This window comes from Meleagris gallopavo, chromosome Z (genome assembly GCF_000146605.3).
Source record: "Meleagris gallopavo isolate NT-WF06-2002-E0010 breed Aviagen turkey brand Nicholas breeding stock chromosome Z, Turkey_5.1, whole genome shotgun sequence".
NCBI classification, from domain to species: Eukaryota; Metazoa; Chordata; class Aves; order Galliformes; family Phasianidae; genus Meleagris; species Meleagris gallopavo.
In genome coordinates, this window is record NC_015041.2 from 24,233,463 (window position 1) to 24,239,633 (window position 6,171).

The 6,171-nt window shown below is 40.8% G+C and overlaps 1 protein-coding gene and 1 long non-coding RNA gene across 2 annotated transcripts in view; both read left to right on the plus strand.

The window, feature by feature from the left end:
- Positions 1-6,171, plus strand: part of KANK1 (KN motif and ankyrin repeat domains 1) — a 404,522-nt gene that overhangs the window by 239,096 nt on the left and 159,255 nt on the right. The gene's annotated exons all lie outside the window — the stretch shown is intronic.
- Positions 7-6,105, plus strand: LOC104914994. Its single transcript, XR_796204.3, has 3 exons — positions 7-910; positions 3,687-4,055; positions 4,224-6,105. It is a non-coding gene; the product is annotated as an uncharacterized LOC104914994 (long non-coding RNA).

The window sequence follows — 6,171 nt, forward strand, 5'->3', positions numbered from 1 at the left end:
TTATTTATTTATTTTTCTCATCATGAGCTGGGAACTATCTGGCAGGGTAACAGAAGGTGTGAGTTGCCATGCAGGTCTCCTCCCTGCGTGTCCGAGAAACGCTGAACCTGTGCTTCCCTGACAAAAATTGTCGGGTGTTACATATTTTCTGTGGATGTGACAAGAGCTCGTTGACACGCATGTTCATTTTATTTACCAAAATAATTACCTGAATTATCTGAAATTCAGTGGATCCAGTGGATGTGTTTCTTCACAAACTACAGCTTCTCATTGTGCAGGCTGTCTGGATTCACTTATCCAAAGGAAAGAAAAAAAAAATGGGGTGGAATAACTGCTGTGGTGATAAGACTGTTAAGCAGTGTATGATTCACGTTTTTCCTGTGTTGTTCAGTGAGCCATTTGACAGCTGCTAGATTTGACTAATCAGGTGGGCTGTAAAATGTGTTCAGCCTTTTGTCACATGCTTGCCATCAACATTAGGAGTCCAGACTAATTCAGAGAATGTCTTCTGGGGAAATATTCAGTATTTTTAACTTGAATTAATGTTGAGGTTTATATATAGATGTGAGATTACTCTTGTCTGTGTAGGAATTAAAAATGGATGCATACTAAGAATTTGGCATTGCATGAAGAACCGTCAACACATACATTGTTTGTTGCTGTTCATTAATGAAGTACAGATTGGGAAGTCTCATGATCCAAAAGTGTAGAGAGCTCTGATGGGGATGGAGAAACCACTGCAAAATACCTGCACATTTCAGGTCTGATTTTCAGAGGTACAGTAAGTGAGAATGATGCAGAAGAAGGCCCTCTGGGATGTTTTGTTCAAACGTGTTACAAAATGCCCCTCCCAGATACTGCTCACCTAATGGCCTCTTCCCCACAATCTCCCACTGCAGAAACCCTGCAGGTAAGTAATTTCACAGTTTGCTCGTTACAAGATGGCATATCCCTATGTTGATGTTTTTCAGTGGAGTTGCTAAGAAAAGTAACATCAATCAAAATCTCAGTTGAGGTTCAATAGTTTGATCCTGGGAGATGGGCAGTGATAACGCAGAAGGGAAACATAGTTCTCAAATAGATTCTGGCTATCTATTTGGGCTGCCAGCCCTATGGATGCTAGTTAGTAAGGGTAACAGAGAAAACCCTGGTTTTCTTACTGAACTAGCAGATTGATATACCAAACAGGGATACAAGTTACAGTACAGATCTACTGCCTATCCAATTAAAAAGTTTTCACATGAAATCAGAGCATATATAAAGTTTAAAAATGCGGAGCAGGAAACGGTCTCCCTCACTTATTCTGGAAATAAAGACATCTGAGTGATTGTGTGGTTTACGGGTTGTAGTCTTGTACATAATGGCTTCTACAGCAATATATCAAGGTAGGAAAAGCAAATGGCTGTCATCCTTACCCTGAGTCAAAGTCTCTCTGACAAAGACTCAAAACTTAAAACAGCAAAACTCAAGAATGGAAAACAAGCTTTTTGTAATGTTGGGGAAAAACAAAAATAGATTTAAATTTCATTTTACTTTCTGAGTTTTTGGTGAAGTTGCATGTATTTAAGTCCCCCAGTTGATTTTCAAGACCAAGGGTTTAAAAAAACACCCTAAGCACATTTTCAGGAAGGCTCCTAGCAGAATTTCAGCAATTCCCTAATCAGTATCAATGCCATGGTTTTATTCACTTGTATAGCTGCTTAAAGGTGTTCACTGTTCCTTTTTGCACCTGGTGAAAAATATACTGTTAATTTCACTGCTCACAGTCTACTGTTTCTGACTGCATTTCCGGCAGTGCTATTGATTAAATCACTTGGGATTTTTCTCTCTGGTTCCTATCTTTTTTGTCAGAGGTCAAGTAGGTTTTCAGCAATGGGAATGGATTTGAAGATAAATTTCTTGCTGGAATGCAGTGTATCTGATAAACAAACTTTCCATATTCCATCCATCAGGTAGCTCTGATTGTTTCTTTGGCTGTTAATGAGGTCAGGTAGAAGCAGTTCTTTGGATGGACTAAAATAATCCAGAAGCATTAAGTCTGAGTTCTCATTTGACTGCACACTGCAGAAAAATCAGACAAAATGAGTCAATGGCAAAATTTCCAGGTGCTGCAAGGCATCCCATTTGTAGTGCAGGCTGCTGCTCGCAGCAGGAATGCGAAAGTGATCGCGCAGCGCCGCTGTCTGCAGGATGCCCACTGCTCCCATGTCAGATCCTAGGTAGCCCGCCCACAGGAAAAGAGTTGTGCTTCTCTTAACCCTTACCCTCTCTCCCATTTCCTGTTGCTCATCTCTGAGCAGCAGCCTGTTCTCACCACCTGCAGGCCTCCAGGATTCTTTATTAGAAACACAGAATCATAGAATCGTAGAATCATAGAATGGTTTGGGTAGGAAGGGTCCTTTAAGATCATCTAGTTCCATCTCCCCTGCTGTAGGGGATACCTCCCTCTAGACCAGGCTGCTCAAAGTCTGGTCACGTTTCTCTTGAGGCAATCCAGGATACTGTTGGCCTTCTGGGCTATAAGTGGACATTACCAGCTTATATTGAATCTTTCCTCAAACAACACCCCAGAATCCTTTTTCTCAGGACTGTTCTCAAGCCATTCTCCACCCAATCTGTATCTGTGCTTAGGATTGTCACAACCCAGGTGCAGGATCTGGCTCTTGGCCTTGTTGAACTTCATGAGGTTGGCATGGGCCCACCTCTCAAGCCTGTTCAGATCCCTCTGCATGGCATCCCTTCCCTCTAGCATGTCAACTGCACCACTCAGCTTGGTGTCATCTGAAAACTTGCACAGGGTTCATCATTTAGATAAGCACCTTGGGCATTTATGTCAGACTAACTAGCCTTTCCTTTCTGTGTATCCTCTGACCATATCCTTCTTATCCTTTCATTTGGCCTCAGATTAATACAATTTAACTTCATATTTTCTTATTTTAATGCTTTGCAAGCGTAAGTGAAACTAACGTGTTGCTGTGCCTGGCAATTGCAATATGAAGTTAAATAAAATAATTTGAATAAAGGATTGATTGCAGGTGTTAAACAGGGCTTCTTGCTTCAGATTTTCAGATCACTGAGTTAATCTATCTACTATTTCTATAACTGTAAAGGCACACAGGAAATAAAATAATAAAAAGTATCTTTCCATAGAACTGTGGGGTCAAATTGCTGTTTTTATTTGGCTCTGGACTGTTCAAAGAGTTCTGTTTTCTGTTGGAGGATCTCTAAACGCTTAAAAGAACAGAAATTAACTTGTTGCTACATAATAAAGCAATGGACAGTAAATTACTAGATCAAACACAAGTAGGATGATAAAGGTGATCATTGTGGTAACGGGCATGGGGAAGGGGAAGGTGTTTCATTCCTGCTATAAATAAACCAATTTATTTTGTACCAGCACTTTAGGTTTGTATTGAGATCTTCAGAACCTACTGTTTCAGAAGTGAATCTTGCAGGGAAATGGCTTGGGCATGTTTGTCTTATTTTAGACCACGAGGCTTTTAAAAGAATTAAGATGCCGGTCAATTTCTTCACACGAGAGTTAGAAACTCACTCTCTCAGGAGGCTCATCTTGTGCAGAAGTGAAGGTCTACATGTGCATGCTAAGCTGTTCTTAAGCTTAGCTGACTTGCTCCCATCAGGTTTCACTTTAAATCAAATTGTCTTGTATGCCGTTTCCCTTCCAGCCTCTCCAGAGACAGACAGTCAACCAGCAAATGCTCTGCCAACATGGTGGTCTCCTGGAATTTCTGGACTCTGCATTTTCTCCTACTGTCCACTTTGTTCTAATACAACAGTATTTCTTGAGAGGTGACCTTGATCCAACGTTCACAAGCATTCATCCTTCAGCATTAATCCCATGGTAATGACTTTTATTCATAAAATCACATTCAAGTGGAAAGGACTAGAAACATGCTTGAAAACACAACAAATTATCCTTCTCTTTGATACGCACTGCTATGATACAGCTGCTACAAAGAGCTTCAGACAAGCTGAAGAGTGGTGACTTCAGGGATACTACATCTGTTTTTCCCAGTGGCTTCTCTTAATCAAAGGTATATTACAATACAGCCTTCTTTATCCTCCATCTACCTTTTCCCAGGAATGCTGCAGGAACATTTCCTGCACACTGATACTTGGGCATAATACAGCCTCCCACATTTAACGTTCCTGGTTTTCCTTTTTTTTTTTTTCCTGCTGCCTTATTGTACTCTCTTATCCAGAGCTTGTGTACTCCAACAGCTATCAACGTAACTATCTTTTAATGTTGCAAAGAAGAGATGTCTGGTTGGACAGTTCTTCAAAGCACATAAATTGCTTCTGATACCTACAGAGCTAAGCAGAGGAGCAGCACAGCATGCATGGTCTATAACAACTGAGTGAATCCTCAGGATTTCATACACCAGCATCCTCCTGCAACATCCCTGGGAATCATATTTTTTAATAGTTTTATTTTTGTCATAGTATAATATAAGTAAAACCCATGCAATTTCTTGGATTTAAATGGGATTGTTTTGGTTGAATCTCTATTTATTTTTTTATTGTTTTGGAAATGTGTCCAGCTGTACTGAGAAAATACTGCTTTTATATTCTTTAAATATTAAAGTGTTCTTTTCTTAGCTAATTAAAGTTAACCTTTCGTCACTGATGATGGTGACAGCGAAAGTTTAGCTTCTAAGGTACCTTTGATGTCATCATTCCACATGTGGTGCCAGTGACAGTGTCAGTAAAATCCTTCAATGGAAAGCTGAAGACAAAATTCTCTTAGTTTTACTGAAGAAAATATTTGGAAAGTAAAAGAAAAATATCACCATGATTGTAAGCAGAACCATCACTAAAAGGATGCAGGCTTTTCCTTCCTTGCTTTTACTATCTGCAAAGGAGCATAAAGCCAAGAATAGCTTGAGAATTTCTGAGGAGAAAACAAGAATGTTATTGCGGAACTAAGTTCATAGAGACTATAAAATAAATGCTACCACTAGATGGTAGCACATACTAATTTATTGTACTGCAACAGAGTCTTTGTTAAAAAAAAAGAAAAGAAAGGAAAAGAAAACAAAAGAAAAGAAAAGAAAAGAAAAGAAAGCAAAAGAAAACAAAAGAAAAGAAATCCTGCATAAAGGGAACAGATGGCATAACTGCCCGACTGGAAACAAATTCTGTTCTCTCTGGAGACAGTAACATAATTTCTCATTTAGTATAATTAACTTATTAGGTTCAAAATTCTGTTTTTCAGGTCAAGTACCAGGCTTGCATTATAGTTCTAATGTTTAAGAGTTGTCTTCTGAGGCACTAAGCTTTCACAGAATCATAGAATCATAGAAACCTTAGAGTTGGAAGGGACATCTGAAAGCCATCTAGTTCAACTCTCCCACAATGAACAGGGACTAGATCAGGTTGCCTCAGGCCTGATCGAGCCTCACCCTGAAAGTCTCCAGGGATGGGACATCCACCACCCCTCTGGGCAACCTGTTACAGTGCCTCATTACCCTCTCTGTGAAAGATTTCTTCCATATAACTAACCTATATCTAGCCTCTTTGAGCTTGAAACCATTTCCCCTTGTTCTATTACTACAGACCCTGCTAAAGAGTCTGACCCCTCCTTTCCTGGAGCTCCCACTGAGGTTCTAAAAGCCTGCTGTCAGGTCACCTTGGAGCCTTCTCTTCTCCAGACTGAACAGTCCCAGCTCTCTGAGCCTGTCCTCATAGCAGAGGTATTCCACCCCTTGGATTATTTTTGTCCCCTTCTCTGGATGCACTCCAACAGGTCCATTCTCTCCTGTACTGGGAGACTCCACATCTGGATGCTGTACTCCAAGGGAGGCCTCATCAGCGCACAGTAGAGATGCAGGATCACCTTCTTTGCCCTGCTGGTCGCACTTTTTTGATTCGGCCCAGGATACAGTAAGCTTTCTGAGCAACAAGGGTGCACTGCTAGCTCAGGTCCAGCTTCACATCCATCACTTCCCATGCAGACCTTTTTTCAGCAGGGCTGCTCTCAATCCTTCCATCCCACAGCTGGTAGTGGTATTGGACTTGGCTCTGTTCAGGAGCAAGATATTATAGAATCATAGAATGGGCTGGGTTGAAAGAGACTACAATGATCATCGAGTTTCAACCCCCCTGCTATGTGCAGACCAAGCTGCCCAGAGCCACATCCAGCCTGGCCTT